This window comes from Macaca nemestrina, chromosome 6 (assembly GCF_043159975.1).
Source record: "Macaca nemestrina isolate mMacNem1 chromosome 6, mMacNem.hap1, whole genome shotgun sequence".
Lineage (NCBI taxonomy): Eukaryota > Metazoa > Chordata > Mammalia > Primates > Cercopithecidae > Macaca > Macaca nemestrina.
Window position 1 is genome coordinate 26,235,855 of NC_092130.1, and position 16,503 is coordinate 26,252,357.

A 16,503-nucleotide genomic window follows, 5' to 3' on the forward strand; every position below is an offset into this window, starting at 1 on the left:
ATTTTTAGTAGAGACGGGGTTTCACCGTGTTAGCCAGGATGGTCTCGATCTCCTGACCTCGTGATCCGCCCGTCTCGGCCTCCCAAAGTGCTGGGATTACAGGCTTGAGCCACCGCGCCCGGCCTAGAATTTTCTTTAAGGAAGAGTTTTAATTATGAATTATGAATAGTTCTACTGAAGTTTTCTATTTCTTCTAGTGTCTGTTTTGGTAAGTTGTGTTTTACTAGAAATGTATTCACTTAACCTAATTTATTTGAAATTCATTGGTGTAAAATAGTTAATACTATGATTTTATTATATTTTAAATTCTAATTAAAATTATATATTCATGTAGGGTATCTCTCTTTTTGTTGGTTATTTGTTTCTACTCTCTTTTTCTTCTTTGATAACTCTTTCCAGCCATTTATCAATGTTATCAGTCTTTTCAGATGACCTACTTTGGGCTTTATTGATTCAGTCTATTGTATGATTGTTTTCTATATTAGTAAATTCTGTTCTTATTTTTATTTTTTTTCTAATTTATTTGGCATCAATTTTTATTTTTCTATTGTTTTGAGATAAATACTTTTCCAACCTTTCTTCTTTTCTAATATGTGTATTTGAAGCTATATATTTCTCTCTAAGCATATTGTATACTGTATCCCAAGGTTTAGATATGTCATATTTCAATTAACATTCAATCTAAAACAGTTTCTAATCCCCACTGTGATTGGTACTTGAATCTATAAAATATTTAGAAGTATATTTCTTATTTTCTTTTTTTTTTTTTTTTTTGAGACGGAGTCTCGCTCTGCCGCCCAGGCTGGAGTGCAGTGGCCGGATCTCAGCTCACTGCAAGCTCCGCCTCCCGGGTTTACGCCATTCTCCGGCCTCAGCCTCCCGAGTAGCTGGGACTACAGGCACCCGCCACCACGCCCGGCTAGTTTTTTTTGTATTTTTAGTAGAGACGGGGTTTCACTGTGTTAGCCAGGATGGTCTCGATCTCCTGACCTCGTGATCCGCCCGTCTCGGCCTCCCAAAGTGCTGGGATTACAGGCTTGAGCCACCGCGCCCGGCCAAAGCAAGAATTTTTTAATGTTACCCTTTTTCCTGATGAATTGAGCCTTTTATATTAAGAAAAAAACATCTTTATCTCCATACTGTTTTTTGACTTAAAGTCTACTTGCTATTAAGATAGCTGCACCAGCTTTTTAAAAATTAGTATTTGCATGGTATATTTTTATTATTATTTTCCATCTTTTATTCTCAACCTTTCGTCTTCTTAAGTTTTAGCTATGTCTCTTGTAAACCACGTCTTTGTTGTTGCTTTTCAAAAATTCAGGCTGACAATCTTTGATTTAATTGAAACATTTAATTTATATCTAATGTCTAAATTTATGTCTCTACATAAATTTATATATATTTATTCCTGACATAGTAAGAAACTCAGAATGTGTTAACTCCATTCATCTCTTTCCAACTTATATGCCATACTGTCCTGTATTTTAATTCTATACACTATATATTTTTTGTTTTGTTTTATTTTGTTCGAGATGGGGTCTTGCTGTGTCACACAGGCTGGATGCACTGTATATTTTAAATACCACTAGAATGCTTCCTTATTTTTTTTTTTTTTTTTTGAGACGGAGTCTCACTCTGTCACCCAGGCTGGGGTGCAGTGGCCGGATCTCAGCTCACTGCAAGCTCCGCCTCCCGGGTTCCGGCCATTCTCCTGCCTCAGCCTCCCGAGTAGCTGGGACTACAGATGCCCGCCACCTGGCCCGGCTAGTTTTTTGTATTTTTTAGTAGAGATGGGGTTTCACCGTGTTAGCCAGGCTGGTCTTGATCTCCTGACCTCGTGATCCGCCCGTCTCGGCCTCCCAAAGTGCTGGGATTACAGGCTTGAGCCACCGCGCCCGGTCGCTTCCTTATTTTTTAAACAGCTTTATTGAGCTATAATTCACGTGCCATACAATTCATCCATTTAAAGGGTACAATTCAATGATTTTTACTACACTCACAGGTGTGCAACTATCACCACAGTCAATTTTAGAACATCATGATCTCTTCTGAAAGATACCTCGTACTCATTAGCTATCATCCTCTATCTCCCATCCCCAGCCCTAGTCTATGAAACCGTTTATTTACTGTCTCTATAGATTTCCCTGTTCATTTCACTTTCATGTGAAAGGAAGCCTCATTATTTATTTTTTTATTTTTATTTTTAGATGGAGTCTCACTCTGTTGCCCAGGCTGGAGTGCAGTGGCATGATCTTGGCTCACTGCAACTTCCAAGTCCCGGATTCTTCTGCCTCAGCCTCCTGAGTAGCTGGGACTACAGACATGTGTCACCATGCCCGGCTAATTTTTGTATTTTTAATAGAGACGAGATTTCCGCATATTGGCCAGGCTGGTCTTGAACTACTGACTTCAAGTGATCTGCCTGCCTCGGCCTCCCAAAGTGCTAGAATTACAGGTGTGAGCCACTGCGCCTTGCCCTCATTATCTTTATATAGTAATTGATCACTTTGATTTAGCCACACATTTACCATTTTCATTCCTTCTGACTTCTCTTACCTTCTCTGTAGGATGGTTTCCTTCTACCTGGGGAAACACCAGTCACTGTTTCCTTTAGTGTAGGTCTGATAGTGATAACTTCTCTTAGACAAAATTCAGTGTGTACAAAATGTCTTTATTTTATACTCATTTTTGAAGGATGTTTTTGCTAGCTTTAACACTCTATTTTAGCAGACATTTTCTTTCATGATTTAAAAGACATCAATCCATTGTTTTCTATCTTCCATTATTTCTCTTGAGAAGTCAGTTGCTAGTCTGATTTTTGTTCCTTCTAAAGTAATGGGTCATTTTTCGGCCAGGCGTGGTGGCTCATGTCTATAATCCCAGCACTTTGGGAGGCTGAGGTGGGTGGATCACCTGAGGTCAGGAGTTTGAGACCAGCCTGACCAACATGGAGAAACCCTATCTCTACTAAAAACACAAAATTAACGAGGCATGGTGGCGCACACCTGTAATCCCAGCTACTTGGGAGGCTGAGGCAGGAGAATCACTTGAACTCTGGAGGTGGAGGTTGTGGTAAGCCAAGATTGTGCCATTGCACTCCAGCCTGGGCAACAAGATCGAAACTCCCTTTCAAAAAAAAAAAAAAAGACAGAAAGAAAGAAAGAAAGTAATGGCTCATTTTTCTTGGGTTGCTTTTAAAGCAAAATCTCAAATTTGGGCTACTGTTAGAGCAGGGCTGGTTTGCTTCTGGTTTACCTATATTTCTGTAATATAGCTATTTCGAGTTCTAGCCAGACATGAGAGGTCCTAGACTTCAATTTTTGTCTTCTCAGCCTTGAGAAACTATCAAAAGAGGGCTTCTCTGCCTCTCAGCTGCCTCATTTGGGACAAAATTCTAAACTCACATGTATAAATCTCTTCCAGCCCCCAATCCTGTTCTAGTGATTCTTTACTACCCTTGTTAACCCTTTGATACACTCAATGAGATTTAAAAAAAAATTTTCCAGCTTTTCTTATTGTTCTCAACTAGAAGGTTGCTCTGAATTCCTCAGTTCAGTATTGCTGATTATATCATATCACTTCATTTTTTACAATTTGTTTTTCATTTTCCTAGACACAGGGGCTTGATCTGTCACTCAGGGTGGAGTGCAGTGGCACAATCATAGCTAACTGCAGCCTCAAACTCCTAGACTCAACGAATCCTCCCACTTCAGCCTTCCAAGTAGCCAGGACTACAGGCATGCACCACTACACCTGGCTTATCACCTCATTTTATTTTCTTTGTAGTTTTTACTGACATCTGAAATATTCTTGTTTATTCATTTGTCTGTTTTTTAAATAGTCCTAGTAGGCTGTAAATCCTACAAGATCAGAGACCTTCCCTTGCTATCTATTGGGACCCCAGCCTGTAGCCATGACCAGGCACAAATTAGGCCTCTCTCTTCAATGTCTTATACCACATTCTTCTTGCCATCTCTCTTTATTGCCCTCCCTTGTCTTCTTCTAGCCCTTGTTCTTTTTCCATGCGCTCTCACCCCAGGGCCTTTGCAAATGCTGCTGCTTTTACTTGGAAAGTCTTCACCTTCCTACTTCACTTAGTTAACTCCTCAGCTCAAGCATAACTTCTCAGGAAATCCATCTCTAACCGCCTTTCCTTGGTCAGTTGCCACCATTACATTGTTCCATAGTACTATAAACATATCATTTATTGCACTTTCTACAGTTTAGACATTATACACATTTTAAAAATAATTTTATTGTAAATGCCATGAAGAAAACTTGTCTGTTTTTCTCACTACATTGTTGGCACTTAGAACAGTGCCTAGTTCTCAATAAACATTTCCTGCATGAATGAATGTGGCCGTCCTCACACATTTATTCTTGTATTATCCTTATTTTATGTATTATCCTTATTTTATCCTTATTTTGTGTGTGAGAACATGGGTGAATTAGAGAGTTTTAAGTTAGATGTCAGCTGTACAGAGACATGTAAGTATCCTTTCGCTGTGTTTTGTGGGACTTTATTAAAGCAAGATTTTTGGCTTCTTTAAGACCCAGTTTATTCATCTACAAAACAAGAATGTCAATCCAATCCATTCTCATTGTATTATCCTTAGAATCAAGCACATTTTTGTGCATAAGAGCCTAGCACAGTGCACATGCAAATGGACATAAAATGGTAACAGTTAATTTTGTCATTGCTGTTATTATTGCTATAAATAGTTCATGTTCCCATTGGAGACCTTCTTTCTGCAGCCCAGCTATTGGGAGAAAGGACCAAAAGTCACTTGGATCCAGAGCCTTTAGTGGTGAATTTTAGCAGTGGTGGGAGCAATGATCAGCCAGAGACATAATCAGAGTCAGGTGAGGAATTGAGGACTAGGAAGAGAGAAACCAAAGAGCAGCATGCCGGTGACAAAGGAGGCCCAGACTGCTCTGTCTTCCTAGTATCAGCTGCAAATGCTCTCTAAGAAAGTCCTGTCACCCTTTCCCCAGGGACCTCCAGTGTGCTTTCAGCAGGCTCCATGAGGTAGCCAGCTAGTTCTCAAGACCTGATTACATTCAATTTACTTGAATTTTTATCAGAGCGCCAGTCAGCAGTGTTCTAGATAAGCTGCCCCAAATCAAACAGAGGCCAGTGAGGTCCTGCCTTAAGCTCTTGCCTTACTCTCTATCAGTGACTCCCAGGGGACCTTGGAAAATCCAATAATCTCACAGAGCTGTTCCTGAGCCTACAGAGTCCTGGCGCTGTGAAAGCACGGTGAAAACTAGCCAAAGCAGCCTGAGATCAGCCATAGCTTTAGCAGGAAAAGTAGACGTGCTCTCTGCTTTTTATTCTTGAAAGTTTCTGTTGCTGTTCAGAGGAAAAAAGCAGCAGTAAATGCTTAGGCAGAGCTGCACTTTCTGGCAGTTTTCTCTGAGCAATTGTCCTGAGCAGGCCAAAAAGCCAAGACAGTGTAGCCAAGGGTTCAAGTGCGGTTTGTAACTGAGGGCTGATGTCATCCCAAGTCTGGCCCACGGGGTCAATGGCATCCTCTGCATCTTTGGAATGATTATGGGTCCATACAGCAGGGATTGCTCCCTTGCCTGGAGCACTGCACTGCATTTATCAGGTAAAGGAAATGGTTTATCAATAACAATAACAATTTACACTCAGCAAACTGTTATTTAACCACATGTTGATTTCATTAAGCCTGGATCACAATAATCATCATAATAACAGTGTGTGCTTTCCACTTGCCCTCCTAATAGTGAAAGGTTTTAGAGCCCAGTCCTGCTTAGTGGACTGACATTGAATTTTGAGATATAAGCTTGTGACCAGGAGGAAAAAAGGAAAAAGCGTTGGGCAAATGTTGAATTCAAAGAACTTATTGTTGTTACTCTGATCAATTAATTGATTCATTTATTTGCCAAATATCTTTGAGTGCCTACCGTGTGCCGTGTACAGCAGGCCTCTGTCCCTCTGTATCCACAGGTTTTACATCCGCAGATTCAACCAGCCGCTGATCAACACTATTTTAAAAATAATAATACAAGAATAAAAAAGAATTCAAATACCAAAATGCAGTATAACTATTTACATAGCATCTACATTGTATTAGATATTATGTGTAATGTAGAGATGATTTAAAGTATTTGGGATGATATGCATAGGTTACAAGTAAACACCTCTTTCTTTCTTTCTTTCTTTCTTTCTTTCTTTCTTTCTTTCTTTCTTTCTTTCTCTCTCTCTCTCTCTCTTTCTTTCTGTCTCTCTCTCTCTCTCTCATTCATTCATTCGTTTTTTTTTTTTTTGAAATGGAGTCTCACTCTGTTGCCCAGGCTGGAGTGCAGTGGAGCCATCTCGGCTCACTGCAACCTCTGTCTCCTGGGCTCACCAATTCCCCTGCCTCAGCCTCCTGAGTAGCTGAGATTACAGGTGCTCACCACCATGCCCAGCTAATTTTTGTATTTTTAGTAGAGATGGGGTTTCGTTTTGTTGACCAGGCTGGTCTCAAACTCCCGACCTCAGGTGATCCACTCACCTTGGCCTCCCAAAGTGCTGGGATTATAGGTGTGAGCCACTGCATCCAGTTTTTCTTCCTTCCTTATTTCATTTCCTTCCTTCCTTCCTTCCTTCCTTCCTTCCTTCCTTCCTTCCTTCCTTCCTTCCTTCCTTCTTTCCTTCCTCTCTCTTTCCTTTCCTTTCCTTTTTTCTTTTTTCTGAGACATGATCTTACTCTGTAACCTAAGCTGGAATACAGTGGTGCCATCAAATGGCTCACTGCCATCTCGTACTCCAGGGCTCAGGCAATCCTCCCACCTCAGCCTCCCAAGTAGCTGGGATAATAGGTGTGCACCACCATGCCCAGCTATTATTATTATTATTATTATTATTATTATATGTAAAGTCAGGGTCTCCCTATGTTGCCCAGGCTGGTCTTGAACTCTTGGGCTCAAGTGATCCTCCTGCCTTGGCCTCCCAAAATGCTGGGATTACAGGCGTGAGCCACTGTGCTTGCTGACTATGCTATTTTATGTAAGGAACTTACACATCTGTGGATTTTGGTATTTGTGGGGGTCCTGGAAACAATCCCCTACAGATACCAAGGGATAGCTGTACTGTGCCAGATGGTAAGGATACAGTAGTTGAACGAAGTAGGCTCAGCGTATGTGTTATCTATTGCCACATAACAATACAATCACAAACTTATAAGCTTAAAATAACACACATTTATGATCTCAGTTTCTTTAGATCAGGAGTCCGGGTACAGATTAAATGGGACGTCTCCAAGGCTACAATCAAAGTGTCAGCTAAGGATGGGTTCTTATCAAAAGATTTGACTGGGGAGGATCTACTTCCAAGTTCATGTGGTTGTTAGCAGGGTTTGGGTGTTTGCAGGCTGTGAGGCTAAGAGCCTCAATTTCTAGCTAGTTGTGACTGGAGGCCACTCTCAGTTTCTTGACATGTGGCCCTCCCCAACATAGCCACTTGCTTCATCAAAGCTAGCAAGGGAAGGAGCCTAGCAAGACAGACATTGCAATCTTACATAATATAATCATAGAACTGGCCTCCCATCACCTTTGTCATATTGCATAGATTAGAAGCAAGTCACAGTCTCCCGCCACACTCTAGGAATGGGAAGACTACACATGGATGTGAGTACTAGGTCTACTATACCAGTCTCTGCTGTCACTCAGTTTACAGGGAAGACAGCCATAAAATATAATTACTATGAAGTGTGATTCCGGCTATAAGAAGAGAAGAACTCAGGAAATGTCTCCCTCGCTCAGTGTAATGAGGGATATTTAAGCAAGAACTTTGAGGAACTGCTCAAAGAAATTGTAGGGTAAGCGTACATGGGAGTTGGGGGTACGTGGGAAGTAGTGGGAGTGTACGATGCACAGAGGGTTCCAGGAAGAGTTCTCAACTCATAAAATGTTAGAGCAATTGCCAGGCACGGTGGCTTATGCCCGTAATCCCAGCATTTTGGGAGGCCGAGGCAGGCAGATTGCTTGAGCTCATGAGTTCGAGACCAGCCAGAGGAATACGGTAAAACCCCCATCTCTACAAAAAAATACAAAAATTGGCCAGGCATGGTGGTGCATGCCTGTCGTCCTAGCCACTGCAGAGGCTAAGGTGGCAGGATGGCTTGAACCCAGGAGGCAGAGGTTGCAGTAAGCCGAGATTATGCCACTGCACTCCAGGCTGGGTTATAGAGCCAGACCTTGTCTCAGAAACCAACAAAAAACTGTTAGAGCAAAAGAGACATAGTGTTTATCTAGTCTCCTCGTTCTCAGTCTGGACACAACTTAGAATCACCTGAAGAGCTTTATAAACCACTCATGTCCAGGTCTACCCTAGAGACTATGAGGAATTGGTCTCAGGTGGGTCCAGACACTGGCATTTCTTAAAGCTCCCAGATGATTTTAACGTGTGGTCAAGGTAGAGAACTACCGCTCTGGTCTAAATTATTTGATTTTATATGTAAGGAATTTGAAGCTCAGAAAGGAAACAGGCTGGGCACTGTGGCTTACGCCTGTAATCCTAGCACTTTGGGAGGCCGTGGCGGGCAGATCACTTGAGGTGAGGAGTTCAAAACCAGCCTGGCCTACATGGTGAAACCCCCTCTCAACTAAAAATACAAAAAAATTAGCCGGGCATGGCGGTGGGTGCCTGTAATCCTGCTACTTGGGAGGCTGAGGCAGGAGATTCGCTTGAACCTGGGAGGCAGAGGTTGCAGTGAAGCTGAGATCGTGCCACTGCACTCCAGCCTGAATGACAGAGTGAGACTCCATCTCAAAAAAAAAAAAAAAAAAAAAAAAAAAAAAGGAAAGAAAGAAAGAAAAGAAAGGAAACAGATTTGCCCAGGGATACGCAGTTCCTATTTGATGAAACCAGGGTGTGGAGGTCACTGAGCTGGGAGGTATGGGAGATCCATTCCTGCTACTAGCAGGTTTCTGTCTCTTTCTCTCTCTAGGACTCAATGTCTCTATCTGTAAAAGGATATGAGACAGACAGTCTCAGAGCCCCTTCTAATACTGACAATTCTCTGATTCTATTTGGTTAAGTATCAGCTCCATACTAGCAGCTGACCTGAAACTGGCACCCAGCTGTCTCCACTCTGGGCTGTGTCATTGGAAGCCTAGAGTCAGTGATGTTGGGGACCATGGCCAAGGCCCTTCTTTGAGTGAGGCTGCCTGATAGACTGGATGTTCCTGAACATGCCCTTTTACTAAAGATCATTTTGTCTACTGAAGCATGTGAGAAGTTCACCCAGCAGGAAGCTGCTCTGGCTGGGTTTAATCTATGATGTGCCTATTAGGATTAGGGTTTTAATTAAAACTGACATTTCAAAGACTACCTGCGAAGAGGCCCTGTTTTAATGAAAATAAATTCATAATGGCATAGGTAACCTTCTCATGTGACTAGGCAGGTGACTGTGGAATTCGATTCTCTTCTCCCCTGGCTACATTCACCCATTACCTGCTGGTGTTCATGGACCTTCTGTGCCAAATCATCAGCAAGGCAGGGGATAGTGCCGTGGGGGCAGAGACAGTATTATTTTAGCCTTCTGGGGACCAGAACTCCCCTCCAGCTCTGGACCAATGTGTTGAGTTTCCTCACATGTAGAATAAACTGCTCTATTACCTACTTTTAAAAAAGCTTGCTAAGCACTTACTCTGAGTTATAACTCTGTCTTTCTCCTTGTGGGATTCACACAACTGGGGGTGGGGTGGGTGGCATGGAGCAAAGGCAAGAAAATCAACGTCCAGCAAGGCCCTATCTCAGTGCCTGGCACATAGGAAACTCCTGTGATATTTATTGTATCCAGATGCTGTGGGAGCCCAGAGGAGGTAGCTGGAAATTACATAGGGATGGGGGAGGTAGACAAGCCATGCCTCCCAAAAGTATGGTCATTAATTAATTCTCCAGATATTTATTGAGCACTGATTATATGCCAGGTGATGGGGATAGAAGGGTGAACAAGGCATTGATAGTGACCTCGTCTTTACAGAGCCTACCTTCTCATGGGAATAATAGTAATAGTAATGGTAATTGTAGTAACAATGGCTTCTATTTAAAAAGCACTTCCTCACTAACAACCTTATCATATAGGTACTTTTAATATTTTCCCCTTTTACAGATGAGGAACTGGAAGCTCAGAGAAGAGTTGAGGACCTTGCCCAAAGCTGCCCAGCTAAAAAACGGCAGAGCTGGGGATATGCCCCCTGCACTGGGTGACTCAGAGCCTGAACTCTGAACCACTATACTATTCTGGTTTAGGATTGCAGTCATGTATAAGTGGTGGAGGAGTTAACCCATTGTGAGAACAAATATGTGTAAGTGTGTACATGAGCATGTGCATGTGTGTGTGAGAGATGGTGAGAGAGGCAGAGAAAATACACTGACCAGCTGCAGTGCTGTTCCCGACCAAGTCCTCCATACGGCCCGAGAAGATGCCCTGTCCTCGCTCCATGCTGCACCTGGTGATGCGGAGGGCCCAGTCTTTTAAGACATCTGAAGGGTTAGCCGGGCGTCGTGGCATGCACCTGTAATCCCAGCGCCTCAGGAAGCTGAGGCACAAGAATCACTTGCACCTGGGAGGTGGAGGTTGCTGTGAGCTGAGATCACACCACTGCACTCCAACCTGGGTGACACAGTGAGACCTTGTCTCAAAAATAAATAAATAAATAAATAAATAAGACATTTGAAGGGAAAGATGCTGCCTGCCCTTATTTGAGGGATGGCAAAAATTAATGGCAGCATATTAAGGTGAAATCTAAAAACAGAGTGGGATTCATCTCATCAAGAAGCCCAAATGAGTCAGGCAGGGTGGCTCATGCCTGTAATCCCAGCACTTTGAGAGGCCAAGGCAGGCGTATCACTTGAATCCAGGAGTTTGAGACCAGCCTGGGGAACATGGAGAAACCCCGTCTGTACAAAAAATACAAAAAATTATCCGGGTTCGTAGGCATGCACCTGTTAACCTAGCTACTTGCAAGGCTGAGGTGGGAGGATCGTTTGAACCCAGGAGTTTGAGGCTGCATGAACCATGATTGTGCCACTGCACTCCAGCCTGGTTAACAGAGTGAGACTCTGTCTCAAAAAAAAAAAAAAAAAAAAAAAGAAAAAAGAAAAAGAAAAAAGAAAAAAAGTCCCAAAAGACCTGGTATCCTTCCTCAGCCCTCAGTGACCTTGCCTGGGAATGAGGCAGAGTCAGGTTGGAGTGTGACCTGGAGGAGGCCATGGTGAACGGACCGCAATCACATCCATGAGTGACAAGATCAGGACTGAAACCAAAGTCCTGCCCTTCACAACTCCAGATTTAGCATTCTGTCCCATTATTCTAGGTTGGCATGTCCCCAGGGGAGGTGATCACTCATCAGAAATATTAGAGAGCACCCACGCATGGCATGTGGGCTGAGCCACATATAAAATGTTTTTTTCCTAAAATTAATGAGTTAATTAATTGACTGAATATTTATTATTTATCAGACACCCTGCCAAGTATTTTTAAGATATTACTCATTCAGGGGGCAAATACATGCCAGACCCTGGATTTACAGCAGAAAACAAGACAGACAAGGCCTCACCTCACAGCCATGCTTATTATGTTCCTTATTTTACAGATGAGGAAAACTGAGGCCCCAAGGGGATAAGGAAACTCCCAGAGTCACAGAGGTAGTAAGTGGCAGAGCTGAGATTAGAGCCCCAGTCTGCCTTCCCCATCTCAGCATTTGGCCTCTCCTTGTAGTCCCCAGAATTTACTCACAGAGTCTGGTTTGGTTCTTTGTTCCCAAAGCCAGGCTCCCTCGAAGTGCTTTTCCACGTTCCTATGACCCAGCCAAACGTTACTTCCTTGCCACCACTCAGTCCGAGGGCAAACTTTCCAGATCTTTTCCTCCTGCCTGTATACCTTTCCATTTCACTCAGGCTGCTGTGAAAAACTACTCTTAGCACCACCCCACAGCACTTGTTTCTTCTGTTGAAATGCCCTTCCCTTTCCTTTTCAAACTTCAGAATGTCTAGTCATCCTTTGAGACCCAGTTCAATTTCCCCCTTCCCTGGGAAGCCTTCCCTGATTATCTCAAGTAGAGAGACTGTCCTTGGTGCTACCCCAACAGCCACCTCCACTGGAGCATTTCTCATGGGTGTCTTGGCATATTCATGTGTGTGTCTGTCTCACCCATTTGCCTGTAGGTTCTTTGAGGACAAGGACCACCCATGCAGCCCTAATTGCTGTTGTGTCCATAGTTTCTGACACACACGATGTGTTCAGTAAATGCTCGTGGAATGAATGCATGGGGAGAGCACAGCCTCTCTGTCTTCTGGTCTACAGCCCAGCTACAGACCTCCCAAAATCCAGCTCTGTTCTCACTCTTTATCCTAGCTGCTGACTGTGGGCTTAGGCCTTAGATGCTTCATTAACTAATAATAATGAGTCACTGTACCAGCCTCGGGAGCATTGTAAATGATACAGTGTCAGGAGAAGGCAGTGGGATGTGGAATTTCAATGAGGCTGGAGTGGTTCTTGAAACAGAGAAAATGTCACGTGCAGTCTTTTTCTCTGTGATAGCTCCCATATGCCAGGCTTCAAACACGAACTTAGAGCTCTTCCATTATTCCATTCCAGTTCTAATTCTAGGCTGATGGTAGGGATTGCAAATTAGTGCCACATGCCAGGTGTGGTAGGCTGAATAACAGTCTCTGAAAATATATCTATGTCCTAATCCCTGGAAGCTGTGAATGTCACCATATGTGGCAAAAGGGACTTCGCAGAGTGATTAAGTTAAGGATCTTGAGATGCGGAGGTTATCCTGGATTATCTGTGTGGGTCCTAAGTGTACATCATAAGGTCCTTACAAGAGGCAGAGGGAGATTAGATGACAGAAGAGGAGAAGATGATGTGATGGTGTGAACAGAGATTGGAGGGACGTGCTTTGAAGAGGGAGGATGGAGCCATAAGCCAAGAAATACAGTAGGCCACCAGAAGCTGAAAAAGGCAAGAAAAGACATTCTCTCTTTAGGGCTTCCAGAAGGAACCAGCCCTGCCACCATCTTGAATTTAGCCAAATGAAACTGATTTCAGACTTCTGACCTCCAGAAGAGTTAAAAAGAATGCATTTGTGTTTTAAACAGCAAGTGTACGGTAAGTCAGTACAGCAGTGACAGGAAACTAATACATCAGGCAGGCTACTCCTCCCTGTCTTGGAGAACCTAGTGGAATGCTGTATTCGTTTGTGGCTGTAGCCTCAGACTTATTCCTAATATAATGCATCTGGCAGTCACTAACAACTGATCAGAGTTGGGAAGGGCAGATGAAACCCATTTGCTATCCCTGAACAGGTCCAAATATTGCCCTCAGTGGATAGGAAAATGGAAGCCTAGAGGGTGAAGCCCAGAGCCCATCAGTGGCAGGACTGTCTTTTGCAGGCAAGATGGTTTTCCCTATGTTAACCCCTCAAAAGCCCAGGTTGGTAGCAGAAGTATCAATGGTGACACAGCATTCTGGCTTGGATTCAGCACCCCTGCAGGAATCCTTTCTTTTTCCCTGAAGCCAGGGCTGCTTAAAGAAATGATCCTTCTGGGGCTTTTGTCTGGCTTCACTTACTGTCACCTCCTGGAAGGCCAGGCTCCACCACACAAACTGGGTGAGATTCCTAGAGTCTCATGACAGGCTTGGCCAAGAACTGGCCTATCAGGGCAGATTTAGTCACCAAAGCTCTGGATGGAGATTCCAGCCACCCGGCTAATGAGGTACCTAGGGAATCGTTCTGCTTTGCTCTAATCTCTCCCTCAGGAAATCTGAGCTTGTGAAGTGAGTCTTTAGGAAAGCTGAGAGAGCTGTTATCTGAGAGGTAGATTCTGGGACATTAGCCTCCCCAGCAGGTGGTAAGGTTACAACCTCACAGAAAACAATCACTCATTGACTCAGATTTATTAGGGAAGTGCTCTCCAGGGACTCAGCCTCTGGCCGAGCAGGTCATCTTCTGCTCGAAGGCCCTCAGAGGCTCCCCTCTGCTTGGCAACATTTTGCTCACGGGGCCATTCCCAGCTCTGTTTCGTTGGGCTGCGCCCTTCCTTTCCAGCCTTATTTTCCACTATTTATCCTCTAGTACTAACGCTACAGTCGAACTCACAGTTCTCTAAGGGGCAAAGGGCTTGCCCATTAGTAACAGGGCTGAGGTCAGACTGAGAAGGCCCAAGACCTGGCCATGCTTTTTATTTTTCTTCCAACACACAACCAGGCAGGAGACAGGACACTAGTTACATACAAAATCCCCAAATTCAAGTTGTTGTCTTGATTTTTATGATTATAAAATCCCATCAAAACAAGTCTTATTATTTGGCTTTGTAGGTACTATAGGCTAAATACAGAGAAAAAGTTTTGCATGTTGAGTTGAGAAATCTGGGTTTTGTTCCTGTCCCTGCCCTAAGAAGACTGTGTGACCTTGGGTAGTCCCTTCATCCACCCCAATCCACTTCAGTTCTGTGCAATCAATGGGCTGGACTACATGATCTTTAAGTCCCTTCCAGGAGACATTTCTATGTTTCCCCAACAGCCTGGATATGAACCCTACAAGCTAGTAAGGAAGAATTCTCTCAGGGTGGGTGGTAACTAGGCAGGCCTGGTGAGGAATGGCCAAATCCAGGAGTTTGGCTTAGCAGAAAGAACGGATTGTTAGCAGGGTCGCAGACAGGACTGGAAAGAGAAAGTGGAACTGTGAGTCTTGGCAGAGTGAGAAGTCAGCTAACAGTGAACTCAGACCATTCACTCCCAAGATGCTCAGGAGCCCCACTCTGTGCCACTGAACTAGGGTGGGGAATACAGCAGTGGGTGAAATGGAAAAGGTTCTTGATCTCAAACAGCCACTTCGGGTCAAGTGGGAGAAAGCAGGTATATAAACAGGCAATCACCATACAGAGTGATGGGGTTGGGAGAGGAGATGCACAGAGCCACAGAAACAGTAGAAGGGACACTGTCATGCTGCAGGAGGGGCCAGAGAAGGTCATCTGGAGGATTCCACCCTTAACCTGAGATATTTAGTCATTTGCAAATGAATAAGACGGAAAGGGTGTTCCAGGCAAAGGTTCAGTCTAGGCAGAAAATGACCTCCAAATCTCAGAGACTAGCTAGAGTGATGGACAGAGGAAGACTGCAAGTGAGGCTGGGCCTGGAACACAGGCAGTTGCTTTGTAGCCAGAGGCAGAGATGGAGCTAGGATAATAGGCAGCCATCTGCCTGGTCCTTTAAGGCTTACCAGTATTGACATAAATATGGGCTGGACTCTGCAGCCTGAGCAGAGAGCAGGGGTTTGAGATCCTCAAGGCATAAGACTGAGGCTGTAGGAGTTGAAGAGCTGAAGGTTGAGTGAGGGCAACAAGGCTAGCAATAGAGAAAAGAGAGAAGCAGCTGGCTGAGGAAAGGGAATGAACCCTCACTGGAAACTTCCTCTAAAGCTTTGGGCTTAGCCTCAGTTTTTTCCTCTGTAAAATGTGGCTAGCCCACAGGACTATGGTAAGAATCAAATATATATATTTAATCCTTAGCAAGGAGCCTGACACACAGTGCGTTAATAGATCATAGCTATCTTTATAACTATTACATGTACATTCATTCAATAAATATTTATTGGGTGCCGTCTATGTGCCAGGCACTGTTCTAGGTGTTGGGATACATCAGTGAACAAAAGAGACAAAAATCCTTGTTCTTGTGGAGTTCACATTCTAGTGCACCCTCATTTCATACTCATAACCCTATGAAGAGAGTCTTCTTACCCCTATTTCATAGGCGAGGACTGGACATGGACAGGCTAAGGAACTGGTCCAAGGTGATAAAGCTAGCAAGCAGCAGAGGAAGGACTGGAACCCAAGTCCATGTGGCAGCACACCCAAGGCTTCTTCCACTACCCTACCCTACCTCTATCTAAAAGACAACACAGAAATATCAATTGCTTGAACAGTATCAATTATATATTTTCAACCCAGTTTTCTGGGATGGTTCTGACTTTAAACCCTCTGTCTCTTCATTCCTGTAAGACACAAATATCCATCAGGCCAGGGTTTGGAGTGGGAAGATGTGATTGCTTTACCCATTGAGCCTACAGAAGAGGCCAATGTGAGCTGGAATAGTGGAGAAAGTTTCCTGGAGGAGGCTAGACCTTCAGCAACAGGGAAGGGAAAGGGCCAGTGAGGGACTGGGCATGAGTTAAACAAGAATCCAAACTGAGGGAATGCACAGTGTGTGGTGTTCTGTGTAGGAATGACGTAAGTATGTGCATGAATTGATTGTTTCAACAAATATTTACTGAACACCTAATGTGTCAGGTACTGTACTAGGCACTGAGGAATCACAGTGTAGGTGTACTGGGTTTCTGCCCTCATGAATCTTACAGTGTGTGGGGGAGGAAGGGAAGGGAGGGAGAGTAAGGTGAAGGATAGGAATGAGAGCCATTGTTGGGGCGGCACATGCAGATAAGGGCATTTATCCCAACAGAGACCCATTTCCTTGCAATTTG

The 16,503-nt window shown here is 43.8% G+C and overlaps 1 protein-coding gene across 1 annotated transcript in view; it reads right to left on the bottom strand.

Moving 5' to 3' along the window:
* LOC105482624 (polypeptide N-acetylgalactosaminyltransferase 10) overlaps nt 1-5,952 on the bottom strand; it is a 274,728-nt gene extending 268,776 nt beyond the window's left edge. Inside the window, exon 1 of the mRNA XM_071098176.1 lies at nt 5,932-5,952. The gene's annotated coding sequence lies outside the window, so the exon portion shown is untranslated. The remainder of the gene's footprint in view (nt 1-5,931) is intronic.
* Nucleotides 5,953-16,503: the final 10,551 nt, after the last annotated feature.